Source organism: Ixodes scapularis, unplaced genomic scaffold, assembly GCF_016920785.2.
Source record: "Ixodes scapularis isolate PalLabHiFi unplaced genomic scaffold, ASM1692078v2 PGA_scaffold2__306_contigs__length_199485367, whole genome shotgun sequence".
In the NCBI taxonomy this organism is placed as follows: Eukaryota; Metazoa; Arthropoda; class Arachnida; order Ixodida; family Ixodidae; genus Ixodes; species Ixodes scapularis.
This window is the reverse complement of record NW_024609857.1, coordinates 64773099-64789325: the sequence shown is the minus strand read 5'-3', so window position 1 is coordinate 64789325 and position 16227 is coordinate 64773099. Positions and strand designations below refer to the sequence as shown.

The window sequence follows — 16227 nt, the reverse complement described above, 5'->3', positions numbered from 1 at the left end:
AGCAAAGCCGCCGTTTCGCCATGAGCAACACGCGAGCCGAGCCGCAGCAAGCAACTAACAAAAGTAACATCTTTTTTTTTTTTTTTTTTGTGCCCGTTTGCGAGGATGGAGGGCAAAGTGCATGGCGCATCGCGTTCATCTCCTTCCCCATTGCCCAGCAAGGGGAACGCTAGAGGCGCGATGGCGAAATCCAACGCCCGTGGGGTGCGCGCGATAGCGACACCGGCCACCGCGGTTGTTTTTGGTTGTTTACCAAAAGCTTTTTGAAACAAGGAGCGGCGCGGCTCTACGGCAACGCCGGCTCGGTGACTCGATAGCTTCATGCCTCCGGTAGGGTCACAAAATTTGGTCGCGAATGTAGGTCGAAATTCTTTAGTTACGAATTCCGGAAAAAAAAATGGAAAAAAAAAAGAAAGTCGACTTATATTCGAATAAACACGGTAGTCAGCCGCGCGACGAGACACACATTATGAAAGCGATTGGTGCGAGCGACCAAGGCGATGAGCGACGTTTTGTAGAAGAGTAAAGCTATACGCACTCCGGAGTGCGCTTCGCGCGGAAATGGCTATACGCACTCCTCCGAGAGATCATGCCGCTCGGGCCACCCTTTTCGAACGGCGCGTGAATCACTGGGGCGCTCGTTAACACAGCCCCCCGCCTGCGTTCACGCCGCTTCGCGGCGACAGTATCGGCTGCTAATTACTAAGCGTAACCAGTACACGCCGCGAACCAGCCGGCAATTCAAGCCCCGCTGTCCCCGATCGCACCTCCGGAAAGGGAGCCCGATACCATTTAGTTCTGCAAAGTTTCTCGACAACATTCTATTTTTATTTTTTTTTACTGTTCATTGCAAAAAAGGAAATGTCGTAAATATCGCCAAATGCCTCAACAAAACAAAATGTTTGAGAAAAAGAAAAAAAAAAAAAAAGCAGGCCCACCGCGGATCGAACCCGCGTCCACTTGCGTATGAAGCAGACACCCTAACCATTACGCCATGGCACCGCTTAGGAAACTCGTTGTGTCCACTCTTTTTATACGAGAAAAGCGGAGTGCGTATAGCCATTTCCGTCCGAAGCGCACTCCGGAGTGCGTATAGCTTTACTCTTTGGGAGTAGCCCAAGAACCGAGCGGCGCAAGCAGCGAGAGTGAGAAATCTTCGTCGCTCGGCGTCCTACACCGGCACTCGTAGCTTCTCGCCGTCGCTCGTCTCGTTGATCGCTATATTGCTTACATGCCGTTCATAAAGGCGCTCTAAGTGTTTACCATTGCATTGGGACCAGCCTCGCATCCAACCGTAACCATTCTTGACTTTTTTTTAAAGCCGCCGAGGTAGAAGTTAACCATCGTATATGCATCGTTTTTAAGCATGGCTCCTCGTTCATTGCTCGATTTATATTTTCCGTAAATGACAAACCGCAATAAAGCACAATTATTCTAGTTCAAAATTGTTACGAACACTTGGCACGCATGCTTACGCTGTAGCGCACCTAACGTAATTTAAAAGTAGAACGAAAAAGGGACGAGATTCGCTTACCGCGTCACGGAGACAGACGTCTTCGGATCCTAGGCCTCACGGCCGAACTGGGAAGTCGCCTGCGGTCCGGCGATCGGACGGGTCGAGCCGGCCTGACCCAGGCTGACCACGCCTGGTTGAACTATGAGAGGCGCCGTCGAGTTGAGAGCCAGAGACGCAGTAGAAACGGACCGTAAAACCTCTGTCCCCCAAAACGCAGAACGAGCCAGCGACGCCAAAACCGCCAAAACCACTACGTCAGTGTTGCCAGATGGAGAAAAAAAAAGTCAGCAGATTGATCCCTAAAAAGTCAGTAGATTTGCACAAAAATCAGTAGATTCCACGAAATGTGTGTTTTGCCATGTTTTGCTATCTCCATTAATACACACTTCGAATAAATAGTATAGAGTAACAAATAACATGGTAATAAACACAAATCAAAATGAAAGAAAAAAACAAGACGAGTTCTCGAGTAACTTTATATGAAGAACAAATTAAAATGGCACCATAAATGTTTTTGTTTTAGTCATTATTGACTGTTTCGAGGATTATTCTTTGAAATCGAGACTGAGGCACTTTTGGGATCACAGATGAAGGCGACAGTGCGACGTTCACCTGTCGCTATTATTGAAACGAAACCGAAACAAGACGCTCCGGCAAGTGCGCGCGAACATGTCCAATGGAAGTCCTCTGCATGCTGCCATCTTTCCTTACTGGGCTGAGGTCCTGAGGAAGGTTTTTGAAGCAACGCTATTGGTCCGGAGCACTGTTGAGGCTACGCGTCGTCTGCTGCGGGCTTATTTCTTTTTCGCCTGACCCAAAGTTTGCGTTCAAACGTGGAGAAACTTCATTCGTTAGCTTTTTAAGCCACCGAGGAATAGGATTATATCATTTTCTTGCCACAGCCTGCCAAATAAAAGAAAATAACTGAAATATGGATGTCGATCCCATGCATTCCGCCGAACGAATGAATGAAAATTGCGGCTCTCTCCGCTCAACTCGAAGCTATTCTAGTAGATTGTATAGGAGCAGCCGAGAGTTCAGGCGCATGCGCAAACACCTTTCGCTCTGCGCCGCGGGCTGATTGGCTCACTCGGGAGAGGGACGTTACGGCGAGATCATAGACTAGCCAAACTCTCTCCATATATGGCTCTGGCCCGGATGTCACCGTCGAACCTGCCCAACCTGCCGAACCTGCTCTGGGTGAATAGATAGATGAATATACGGCTACGTCACTCGAATAGGACGGGCTTCTGGGCCATCTAGCCAGTGCTTCGTTTTTAATTCTGGGACATTATGAGTTTCCTTTGATGGGCGACACTGGGAACTGAAGGGGCCATATAATAAATTTTTAATATGTTTACAAAAAAAAGTCAGTAGATTTTCTTGTTTTTCAGTGAATCAGTAGACCCGGAACAAAATCAGTAGATCTACTGATAAATCAGTAGACCTGGCAACACTGCACTACGTCGCCATCTCCGCGACGACCGGAAGCGTGGAAGCCGGGAAGTTAGAAAAGGCGCGACAGCGGAAGCCACTGGGCGGAAGCTTTACGTTTCGGTTTCGCTTTTCTCCGACGCCGGGTTTGCGGCTGGTTGCGACGACGCGAGGGGCCACGAAAAGACGCCGAGTTGTCCGATTACGAGTCACGGCCCACGATACGAGCAACGGGCCGTTTGCCGCTGTCGACCGGCGATGCGGTATCCGCGGCTTGGTGTCACGATCGGTTTGTTGCCGTGCACGCTGACTCAAAGCTCGAAGTTACGCAGTTCCGTTCCGGCACCAGCCGCACCACGTTTTCCGGTGCATCGCACGTGGAGGCCTTTCGACAGCTTTCGACGCATTCAGCATTCAGTTACCGTAAAGATGGTGCCCGCTGTTTTCGGTGCTGTGGAAGAAGTTGCGAGACGGAAGGAGCATCGAAACCAAGGCGTTTAGGACTCCAGGCCGGGCCGCCGGTTACTCTGAGCGAGAGGCGACGTGTGTGCGCACGCTTTGAGGAAGCCTCCGCGTTTCGCCGCGCCAGAACTCGCCGATCGCGACCGGACCCGAGTCCGAGAGGCTTTTGCGCAGCCAGGAACGGCACCGAGGTAGGAGCTGCTCGTTCTGCGCTACCATGCAGTGCTCTACAGTGCTCGGAGCTCTCGGTGTCGTTCGTGCTTGCACCGAAGCCTTTGTGACCCCTTCGGACGCGCAAGTCGTACTTCGCAAAGGTTTGGACGGGGCCGCATTCACCGAGCGGCTCCGCTATATTCCGCTTACTTATGATCGCAATAAAAGCTTGCGTTTGTTCTCGGGAAAAAAATTGCGGGACCGCTTTCGGCGCCGCCGACGAGGTTGGCCGCCGCCATGTTCTCAGCTGTTCACTCGCTCCCGCAGCGAGCGCCTTCAGATAATCCTCCCCGTTCCGAAATGCGATGCGACCTCCGTTTACATGGGCTGAAAGAATGCGCACTCGCCATCTCCATCCACCTCTGTCTAGCGACTTTAATGCGATGCGCTTTCTTTGCGCATTATGCCGTTTACATGACCGCATTTTGAATGCGGCAACTGGATTCAATGCGACTAAGTCACATTCATGTAAACGCGACTTATGTTCTTTTTCGACATGTATGGTGTATGTAACGATACCGGTGGTAAACGATGGACGTTTCGGTGTAACATGGCGGTCGTCTTTCTGCATGTATGATTTCGTTATACCGGTGGTCCTGTGGTATAAGCGTTTTCGTTGGAAAGATGGCGGTCGCCTACGTCATCGGACGCAAAATCATACCAGCACCCCGAATCATATCGGCAAGCCAACTGGCTGCCAGTATAGACAGACCCGGAGCCATAGTTGTGCCGGTATCTCCAGTTATGCAGAACGCCGAACCAAACTAGCTGCATGTATAATAACAAGAAATTATGTTGGTGTCATACCAGAACTGTACAACCAGCAGGTTTGTTTCTTGTACGTTTTTCCAATAGGGTATGAAGTGCGAGCCCAGCCTAACTGTGAAAGGCACCCTGGTGAAGGTGGAGACCATCTGCAAAGACTCGCACTACCATACCTGGAGCAGTCAGCCAGTCATCAAGGGCAAGGCTGCTGGGAGCTTGCTACTGTCTTCAGCAATCTTCTTTTCTGGAGCTAGCCCAACAGCCACATTACGTGTGCTGCAGCTAATGAACGTCCAAGTCATGACGCTGAGGATGTACTTTAACTATCAGTCGGCATTTCTCATCCCCACTGTAGAGAATTAAGGTGAGAATTAAAACAAACTACTGTTAAGGTGAAGACAGCGCACAGGACAAAGACTGAGAAAAGCACACCGGACGAGCGCCAAAGTAACAACTGTGGTTTTATTTAAAAAGAAAAAAGAACATCTCATGCAAAAAGTTTACAAAAAGTAAAATAAAATGTCAAAGATGACGTCAGTGTTCAGATTTCAATGAAATCAGTTTGTTTATAGAACCATTCTTTAAACATTTGTTTACACATGTGAACACAGACGTCACCTCGGGCAGGTTATTTAGCTTCTCTGTTGGCTTTTTGCTTAAGCCGTTTTTCAATACAAATTCAGCCATTTGTTCAGGACTCGTCCTGTGATCTTCTTTCTGTCTTTATCCTTCGATGCACTGTATTTACCTTGATGATTCATGAACCTACTTGGCTGTATCTCCACTTTACTGTCGATGCCATTTACTATCCCAATAAATTGAAAAATTGTAATATTGCTTGTTATAGCATAATTGTGCAACAGATGTGCTGTGCTTATCTTCATGATTAGGTATGGACAAAGCACCAGGATGAGCTGTTGGAGCAGCTAAAAGACAGTCCTGTCGACTTGAGCGGAGATGGAAGATGCGACTCCCCAGGCTTTTCCGCAAAGTACCTGACTTACTCCGTTTATGCTCCTCAAATCAACAAGATCTTGCACTGTGAACAAGTTCAGGTTGGTGAGGTAAGAGATAATGATGATTGTGATGTCATAGAAGTCAATGTTAATACTTGTGGCATGCAATACGACCGAAACATGTTATTTCAAATATAGTTTATGCCAGGAGTTACAACCCCTGTTTCCCCTGTCAGAATTATAAGGCGCTAAGCATATGTAGCTAACAGCCAAGGAACCCACTCCACAGTCTCAGAAGTGATAGAATAAAGTGATGCAAAAGCCTGCGAACTTGGTAAATAGTGCCCAAACTAGGGAGCACTTCATGGCTCTGTATTTACGTCTGGTTCAGATCTACTGAAATAACTGCTAGATTGGAAGAAAAGCTACACTCTAAAAAAAACGGGAGGAGAAAGGGAGGAAAACAACGATGTTCCTCCCTGTCGCCAACGGAAGGGAGGAAACTGCCCTTGTTCCTCCCTTTCACCGATCCACATGCAGCGCGACCTAGTGGCGCTTGAAAAAGGGACGAAAATTCCTCCTCTATATTCGTGGCGGCAGCGGCGGTCGAACCGCCGCTGCCACCGCAGACATGTTTAATGGCGGTGACGGCAACTTGAGCGCTTGGTAGCTTGGTTGCCGTCACCTCCGCGAGAAACGTATACTCTTGAAATAAAGCGTACGTACTATACAGCGAAAGGTAATCCGTGAGGCGTTTATTTCAGTTCTGTATAAAACAGAACAGCATACGAGCACTGCGTTGCGGCGAGCGACTCCGTCCGACACACGCTGTAGTCCGTCCACATCAGAAAACGACCGGCTTGCGGGAACACGCGTTTTTCAAAGACCATATCCCCGCACAAGAAACGACACTGCAATGACGATTCGGGGAAGGGACGAGGCAACGGATCCGGAAAGCAAGGTCAACTATGCATTCGGGAAGAGTCCACTTGGAAGAAAGGGTAGTACAGACATTCCATTCTCGTTGCGGGGCAAAGTGGGGGCGGAGGGCAGATCCGCGGGCTTGAAGAAATGCATGATTCGACAGAGCCCACGGTTCACCGCTGCTTCTTTTTAGTTTGCGCTGCGCCCCCATCTCCTGCTACATGTCAAAACTCGCACTAAAAAAAATAAAAGAAAAACTCCGTTTTTTACGTTTTTTTTATTTTTATTCGGCTGACTTAGTCTATTATTACGCGATCCCTTTTGTGTCGCAAAACGAGCGCAGCTAACCCGGCGTCAACAACCTGGATCTCAAACTCGTCGCAAACGTACTGGACGTACTTATAAAGGAAGCAAACATGAACATAAGCACTCGATAATAAATTTAAATACTATTTAGATAGAGACATGAATAGAAGATTACTAACAATTGCTTTACAAACCTCTATTTTAGGTTTAGTGTCCGAAAGAGTTCCGTTGCGTTATACCGAAATGAGTTGCTGGGCGAGTTGGATAGACATCTTGACTTAAACAGCGCAAATACGTTACGTAAGGAAGAGACAACAGGAAGGAAAGAGCGTTGCGTTAGCTTTCGGAACGCTATATTCTGCACCGGGCTGCAAACGCTCTACTAGAACACGAAAACGCGGCTCCGCTACGGTATATATAGCGGAAGCCATAACGGATTGCGTATGGAGTTGCGGGAGTGACTAAACGATATATTAAAACTCTCAACACGGGCTTTTTAACTTTCTGACTCGGGCAATGTGATGTTTTCAAGCGGTTGCATTATATCAGCAAAGACAGTCTTATTTTAGTTGCCTGCTGAGGATACTTAAGTCATGGTTCGTGGGCCTTTATCACGCCCGGCACTTACTTTTTATAGGAAAAACGCTCCAGATTAGTAAATTAAAACAATTCTAAATATCTGTAACACCGGTGCCAAAGCATGAACCAAGATATCTTCTCTGCTGTTTCAAGAAGTCTTGTTAAAATCAGTAATCTTGTTTGTTTGAAAATCCGTTGAACTTGCGCAACATTTAAAATGATTAATTACCCCACCAAAACTGAAAATAATTACACTGGCACTGAACACCGCAATCTAGCAATAGCTTGATTGCGATGTTTAGCACAGTGTACTGCATTTCAGCACTGCATTGTCAAGATAATTCATCAAACTTATTGAGAAGAAAATTATTGACTTTTAGTTAATTAGCCTAATGATCTACATTTGCTTTGCTCGGGGTGTTGAATTAAGAGATGGGGGCTATTCCACAAGACAATTCATAAGATGTATTAAGTAAGAGTAATATTTACTCCACCTTTCCGCGTTTATGTGCCAAATGATAGCAGTCACCGAAAAAGTCGAATTCAAAAATAAGACTGCCATATATAGAGCTAGTGCGAACTTGGCATACGTAGAGAGACGAGGGGGCCCGGTGTTGCTGCGTTGTTGCTGTTGTGTGCGTGGTTGATCTATGTGTGTCCGTGTATTCTGTATGTTCAGTAATGTATGTGCATCTCTACAATGCAGCGTTCAAAAGTCGGCAAAGCCTAAAAAAAAAAAAAAACGCCTCTCCGACCTTTTTTTTTCCGTTTTGAGCGCCATCTGTTGAAAGCTATATCACTTACACGAGGGGAGGAAGTTTCCTCCATTGAGAGAAAAAAGGTGGCAATTTTCCTCCCTTCTTAGGGGAGCAAATATCCTCCCCGTTTTGTAGGAGCAAATTTCCTCCCTTTACAGAGCAATATAATTCCCTGTTGGAAAATCTCGATGATGGAAAGATGACGGAAAAGGCTCATACAAGCGTAACCGTAATATGGGACATCCTATACAAGCGAAAAAGGCGGCTCCAGTATAGTGGAATAAGGCGGAACGATACAGGTGGGCGGAACCATACAAGCGTGTCGTATTATGGGACATCCTATACCAGCGTAGTGGATATAGGCGGAACCATGTAGGCGGACGGAACCATACATGCATAACGTAATATGGGACATCCTATACCAGCAAAAAGGCGATACCAGCATGGTGGAGCCATATGGCTCCAGCGTGTTGGTTTCGCCTTTTCACTGTTGTACAGGGCGATTTAGTTTTAAGCTTTACATATATGTTTAGAAAGGTCGTGAAAGCTATATTAATGCGGTTTGTGCAGGCGAGTTATACGGCCAGGCGTATGTAGTATAGGGACCTAGTCGTAACGATCAGTCAGATAATTAAATACAATTTGTTAATCAACTTTTTAATTAGTGAAAATGAAAATATGGTTTCAATTAGAAAGTTGCTGAGTCATTGAAAACCACAAAATCAAGTTTTTTTAGAAGGATATAATTCAGGGGTAGCGTTTTATGCATTCTGTAAAAAGCTTTATTTGGACGAGTTTCTAGGTTTCAGTTTCTTATCAGAGCTCATCTCTGCGCCCACGGTCCTGTTCCCCAGGGGCATAGACACGCAACACACATGCGCCTTGCTTCCCTTCATCCTACGAGGGAGGCGAGGGGGCGGCTTCGCACTGCGGTCACCGGGCAGCTGGACCGCAGGTGCAAAGATGCGCTCTGGTAAGAAACCGAAGTCTGGAAATGCGTCCAAATTGACCATTTTTTTATAACGCCATAAAATGCTACTCGTCTTATATCTTTACAAAGAAAATTGATTTAGTGTGTTTTGATGATGCTTAGCAGGTTTCTAATTGGAACCATGGGTCTATTTTCACTGATCAAAAATTTCACGAACATACTATACTTAGAGAGAGGCTGAAGCAGTTTTGTATTTGAGAAAACACTTTTAAATCTTCTTCATTCGACCTCCAGAATCTCAAATATCAAAATTATTTGCTAATTTAATTAATCAAGGCTGCATAGTCATTTTTAAAGCGCTGTGAAAGCACCTCCCTAGAGAGCGACGTCACAACAGCAGCTTTCAAAATCTTTGTTCACGCATCTTCAGCGCCTATCAAAGCTATGCACGCACATGCTATTTTTTAAAAGGGCAGAAAAATGTGTCACGACTGGTGCCAGTGCCGGAGAATATACCTAGAAAACTTGCGATTGGACGCGCGGCCCATAAGCGACACACGCTTGGCGGCCGAAAGGTCTTCTTACGATGTCACTGTTGGTGGGATGTTTTTTGTGTTTTCTCACGTTTAGTTATATCTTTGAGGAAAACGAACGGGATATTCAGATTCGCGGGATAAAACTACGCTAGAATGAACCTCCATCTAGTTTTCTGAAAGAAGTCTGGCACATCTCTGTAATAAGCCGACGGATCATTACAAATTAGCCTTTTATACTATGCCGCCCTGGCCATATAACTCACGTGCACAGACCGCGTAAATGTAGCTTTTACGGCTTTTTTAAAAAAAATCTGTAAAACATAGAAAAAAAACTCTGTAGAATGTCCCCCAATACGATACGATTGTATGGTTCCTTCCCCGCTTGCATTGTTCAAGAAAGACTTGCGGACATCCAGCGTTTCATTGGAATGCTGGATGTCAGCGAGTCTCTACATCAGTGAGTGGTTTCAAACAAGCATGGTGTTTGCACACCAGTAAGCTCTTATCCGAGGCTCACCAGGACCACTAAGAGCAGAGGCGAAATGTCGTGACCTGGTAAATTTGGTTGCAGGTATTTATTTTTACAAGAACTGCATGCAGCAAGGCTTAACTTTGCTTAAAAGAAGATTATTAAAAATTCAATACTGAACAATGGTGTCCCTTGAGCTGTCAGACCAAACTCCCACTCTTGCCACTCAGGAGTTCCTAACTTGTGCGTAGAGGATCAGCACAACCCAGATTTGTGCTGCGAGCGCACCTGCAATATAAAAGTTGAATAAACATGAGATGAAATATGAGACGTTTACAATTCTCTGTAACGTGAAATTAGAGCACAAATCTTGAAGAGGAGGATGGGAAGGTATGCCCCTCCTCCCCCTCCCCTCCTCCTCTTCTGCTCCCTCCCATTTAGCAGGAAACTTCCCTGAATTTAGCGGGAAAATTTCCCCACTAAATTTAGCTGGTTAAGTTTCCCACTAAATTTAGCGCAGAAATTGATGTCACATGACCTCAACACAAATGCAGTTTTTCCGCTAAAAGTAGCAGGGAAAATGACGTCGCATGACCGTGTCACGTCAGCCATAAAAAAAATTCAGTTTCTCAGCTAGACTTAGCGGAAATATTAACGTCACATGACCAGAACATTAATTCAATTTCCTGCCAAGTTTAGCAGGGTGGTTATGCCGACAGCGACGCCGCGAAACGCGGAAACGGGTGCTAAGAGCTGCGCTAAAAACTAAATGCATCAGGTGAAATAAAGTGAACATTAGAGATACTGTAAGAAAAAGAAGAGAATCTAAGATACCGTTCTCAGATCCTTCCTTTTGTCCGTTCTCAAATGTTTTGATTTCAAGAAATGTTTATCTCTTTATTCATACCCAGAGAAACCCTCCCAGTTTCAGCATGAATGCAATAAATCAATGCAGACTAGACCTTGTAAACTATAATCCACATGAAAATTAATGTTTGCCACATAGTCATGTATGAGTCAGTGGCTCAGATCTCTAAATACATTTGTATTGAGGAACATTCTTGAATAGAACTTCTGGGCTTCGAATTCAACAGTTTGTACTTCCATAAGGAACACTGTATGGCACTGATTTTTTTTTTGTGACACATCAGAAACAGCACAGCACTGTCATCCTCGCATACCTAACAAGAATTTGTATTTTTTTTTTTAGCATGGCATGTGCTATTCTAATGCCCATACTTTCCTTTGTAGAGCTTTTTATTGGTTCTTATTTAGCTCGCACGACAGATTCGGTACCTTGAATTCTCACTCGGCATCAACAGTTTTATATATTAATGTAATAGCGAAAGACAAGATGTATGGACTTGAGTACGGCTCAGCAAGCACAGATGTTGAGAAAAGTACTGAAGAAAACTCAGATGTCAAAATAAAAATAAGCTGGAATGTGGAATTATGGACATGGACATGAATACAGTTAGCAGATTCAATATGAAGAATATGTGTTAGACGCACGCTCAAAGAAACCTGTTGCATCTATATTCATTCAAATTACTTTGCAGAACCCAGCGCTGCAGTCTCAGGTGGGAGTTCGCTGAATAAGTCTACTGAAAATGAGTGTAGACGGAAAAAGCAGTTTGATCTGCGATAATGAACATTACATAAGTGACATGTCATTATTACTGTTACAGTGCCGAATGTTCCAAACTGTCAGTCGCATCATTCTGTGAGTTCCCTCCGTACATTACAGGGTTTGGCTCTCTCGAATGCTTTGCGAGAAAAATGATGAACTGGAATATCTAGAGTAGTTCTAGAAAAACTATTTCCAGAATCTTATCTCAGCATCGCAAAGAATATAAAAAGTTTCTAAAGACAAGGTTAGTGCAGGAGTTGAATAAACTAAATACTTTGTTTTTCGAAACCATCTTGCCGTAGTAAACGTATGAAGTTCCCCTAGGTAGAGCTAGTCATTACGGATGATTGTGCCCATTGCGTACCATAAAAATTTAATTTGCGACCTACAATATTTACAAACTCAATTAACTCTGAATAAGTGGACCACTTGGCATTAAAGATTGGCCTCACCATGACTGTCTGCCAACATCTACATAATAATTTCCATGAACCTATGTATTTCAAGAAAATATTTGGTGCGAGCTGCTTAAAACACAATAGCACTTTTTAGCAAGTGCTGATTGTTGGGCAAGTTGGTACGGTACGTTAGAAAACATGATTGTGCTTTGAAGACGGGGACATAGGAAGGACAGACACCACAGAGTGCTAACTTTCAACTGATTTAATTCAAGAACCTCGGCGTAGAAACACACTGCGTCACCGCACCACATCTCAACCAATCCGTGGCCCTGCCACGGACCGCAAGTACGCCAACTCCTTATCCGCCAAGTCAATTAACGCCACACTGACACAACACGTGCCGGAACTCTTTATAGCATCAGCCTCCATAATCTCTCTAACAGTCATATCTTTGTGCCTAGCAAGAACAGTAGACTGAGCAAATAATGGTTTGCACTCGCAGTCATGATCTGTCGTGTCACTGTCATGACTGCGGGTGCAAACCATTATTTGTTTCGTCTATTGTTCTTGAGAGGCACAAAGATATGACTGTTAGCGAGATTATGGAGGCTGACACTATAAATAGATCCGGCACAAGTTGTGTCAGTGTGGCGTCAATTGACTTGGCGGATAAGGATTTGGCGTACTTGCGGTCCGTGGCAGGGCCACGGATTGGTTGAGATGTGGTGCGGTGACACAGTCCGTTTCTACGCTGAGGTTCTTGAATTAAATCAGTTGAAAGTTAGCGCTCTGTTGTGTCTGTCCTTCCTATGTCCCCGTCTTCCAAGCGCAATCATATTTTCTACCGCACTTTTTAATAGGGCTGGGCGTCGATTAAAAGTTTTAACCCGATTAATCGTCACCCTTTAATCGATTAATTAATCGATTAATCGGTCTCGTTTATTTCATTGCAAAATATTAAAAAAAAGTATTTTTTTTTTGCTGAATCTATGATAAACGGTGCAATGTACAACGTGGATTATGAATTAATCAAGATCACTATCAGAGATCTTTCACAAAATATTACGTTTGCCGCGTGAGGCAAAGATGTTCGTTGATATTCTCTAAAAAGAGCGACTTCCTTTCATTGTTCACAATAGTCTCTACTGCGCTAAACAGACACTCGAGCGACATTGAAATGGCCGGGGACTGGCGTAACCTCTGCCCTAAATATGATGCTGAAAATATATCGCCTCTATACAGTTTACCTTATTCTAAAATTTGACCTAAAGTTCGCCCTTCGTACAGGCGTACTCGTCCACGTCTGCGTTATGGAAGTGTTTAATTTTGAGTTCTTTGGTTCGTCTAAATTTTACCGATTAACCAGTTAAAAAATTTAATCGCGATTAAAGCATTAATCGATTAATCGGTAGGTTAATCGATCAATTGCCCAGCCCTACTTTTTAACACTAATAGAAAGCCTGTAGTGGGCCACAACTTAAGCAGTTTTCACTTCATTATAAAGAGCAATTACACATATGTGAACCATGAATATAGGCCTGCACTGAATTTTTTTCTTAAGCTGAACGTGCTATGCTCTGTTTACTATATAAATCTTTGCAGAGCTGACAATGTGCAAGTTCCTGTTTTTTTATATTTCACATGTCCCGACTGGTGAGTGTGGTAGGGACATAAGATTGATGACACCAACGAAACACAATGATTATTTTAAGAATTTGTTTGGGTATAGCACGAGCAAGGCGATCTGCGGGAAGTTATTTCTGTGACACCGTCGAACCTACATCCGCGGGCTTGAAGTTCACATGTTAATCATGTCTGCAGACTCCTTTTTGTAATTGGAATTTCATCCAACCCAAGATTTGAATATGTTTTTTTTTTCATTTTAGGCTTAGTAGTGCTTTTGCTGTTCTATTAATAGGTAAGAAAAATGCTCATTTCAAGTGGCATACCTAACACCTGGTGGCACGAGGACTCCCCTGTCGTGACGCAGACCGAAAGTCACAGCCAGGGAGATACTGCGATGCTCTTGTTGCTGGGATTACCTCCCCCATGGTCCTGCCCAGACCACAGAAAAAGATTGAGTCCAAGCTTGTGGCCACTAGGATCTCCAGATCTTGAGGCACCCAAGTAGCTGAAAATAAAAACAAATCACAATCAAGTACTTGGCAGAGCTACATTAGAATGGCTAGCATATTCTTTCGTGATCAGCACATAGATCCTCTTATTTTAGTCATAGTCACCCCCCAGGACAAAGCTACGTAGGCGTTAAAATGATGGGTACCGAATTTAGGTGAATGATCAAATGCATTCATTTAACCCCCTTTCGCCCCAACCTGAGACTTCTGTCAAATATTCACATTCAACTGTAAAGACTACAAATAAAACTACTACTGCAATGCAAAGCCGTATAGTGGGAGAGTTTAGCCAGCGGGTGTGGCAACGAAGGCGCCGGAGAGGAGGAAAGGGAGGAGAACGCCGAAGGAGGGAGAGAGAAGGCAGCAGGGAAACAAAGAGGAGACGACCACCATTTTGACGCAAAGCTGTCTGCACGGAGCACTGTTGAGGCTACGTGTCGTCTGCTACGGGCTTATTTATTTTTTTTGCCTAAATAAAAGTGCGTTCAAACATGGAGGAACTTCTTTCTTTGGGTTTTTAAGCCACCGAGGAATAACACTATATCATTTTATTGCCAGAGCCTGCCAAATAAAAGGAAAGAACCGAAATTTGAATATCGATCCCATGCCGGGCGAATGAATGAAAATGGCGGCCCTCCCCGCTCAGCTGGGAGCAGCCTAGAGTTCACGCGCATGCGCTCACGCCTCTTGCTCTGTGCCGCGGGCTGATCAGCTCACTCGGAAGGGAGACGTTACGGCAGCGAAATCATAGACTGCCAGACTCTCCCCATATATGGCTCTGCTGCAATGGAAAGATTTTCCTACCCTCGTGCTCAGCGAGTGTCGACTGTGGATACAACTCCGGTTCATACACTCGCTGAACATGAGGGTAGAGTGTACCAGCAGAGGGCAGGTGTCTGTATACAAAGAGTTTAGTTGGCACACCAAGAGGCTAACGAATAAGAATGGGTACCACTCTGATCAAAATGCCAAAAAAGCGTGGATCTCGGCTTGACACTAACAGCGGCACACAGTATCTATTTTAGTGACAAAGGGGTACTAAATCATTATTTTCAGCTTCCTAACTAAACTAAATATTCTTCCCGGCTTGCTTTTTAGGAAAATCTCAAAATTTACAAGAACTACTAAGACAACGTCTAAAAAAAAGCAATGGCAAAACCAGCAATCGAATTCGCCTGCTCTCCAGTAGCACGACATCTATGGCAGGCAGACCTGCAGAATGAGCAAGCAGTTTAAGAAACAGAGATGTCCTATGTATAATTTTTTTTTATGCTGCAAAGCAAGCGCTGGAAGGAGGTTTCCAACATTAACGAAATTTCTTGCAATCAGTTGAGAACAAATTAGAGCAGTGAACTTGTCCTTGCTTCTGGCATAACGTTTTAGTGTTGCCCATGGAAACTCACATAAATTTGAAAATAAAAACAAAAAAGACTAACCTTCATAAAAAAATCTAACTTTGGCAAAGAAAAGTCACCTTGGAAAAAATATGTACAATACAGTTGTACAGCGTGCATTTGTGTGCTTAACCAATTTTGAGGCAAATCGGCGACAGTGAAAAGAAGACGTTTGAGTACAATTAAGGGAAAGACAGAAAGGATGCATACCTACAACAAAAACATTTAGAACGACCACGGGCAGGAAACTCTGGTGAGGCTCTCGGAGTGACTCCCTCATATGGGCCTGCGCAGACCACAGAACAAGATCGGTCAGAGCTTGCAGCCATAAGGTGCTTCATACCATGAAGTTACAGAAGCGGGTGCAATTGGAAGCAAAGTGCATTTCATTTCTCTGAAAAACGAAGAGTTTAATAGGTAGCTTGCATTCATAAGGTGATACAGTCATGAATGCACAGACTTTTCAATGCAGCGCTATATCACCAACTTGTTAACCATGCCGGGCAACACTAAAAACTGAGAGCATTATTTTAAACTATCTCAGCTTAAAGTTAACCACGACAGAAGCTTCAAGCCATCCTTGCAAATTCAGTGCACAAAGCAAGCCATGTGACCTTCTAGTTGGACGCCATGGTACGTCGAGCTTATAATCATGCGTCATGCTGTTTTTGCTGCAAAGGCTTGTAGTTTCAAAAGTGGTCCAGCTTAAAGAGACTAAAAGTATAGACGTTTATGAGTGGGGCCCTCATTTAGTCTGCAGCTACATTGCGAAATAGGACGTTCCAACCGGGATGTTTGCTGCCTGTAACCACACGACC

At 44.6% G+C, this 16227-nt stretch overlaps 1 protein-coding gene across 1 annotated transcript in view; it reads left to right on the top strand.

The window, feature by feature from the left end:
- Nucleotides 1-5284: 5284 nt before the first annotated feature.
- Nucleotides 5285-16227, top strand: part of LOC120848657 — a 28197-nt gene continuing 17254 nt past the window's right edge. The window contains exon 1 of the mRNA XM_040220672.3: nucleotides 5285-5454. The gene's annotated coding sequence lies outside the window, so the exon portion shown is untranslated. The remainder of the gene's footprint in view (nucleotides 5455-16227) is intronic.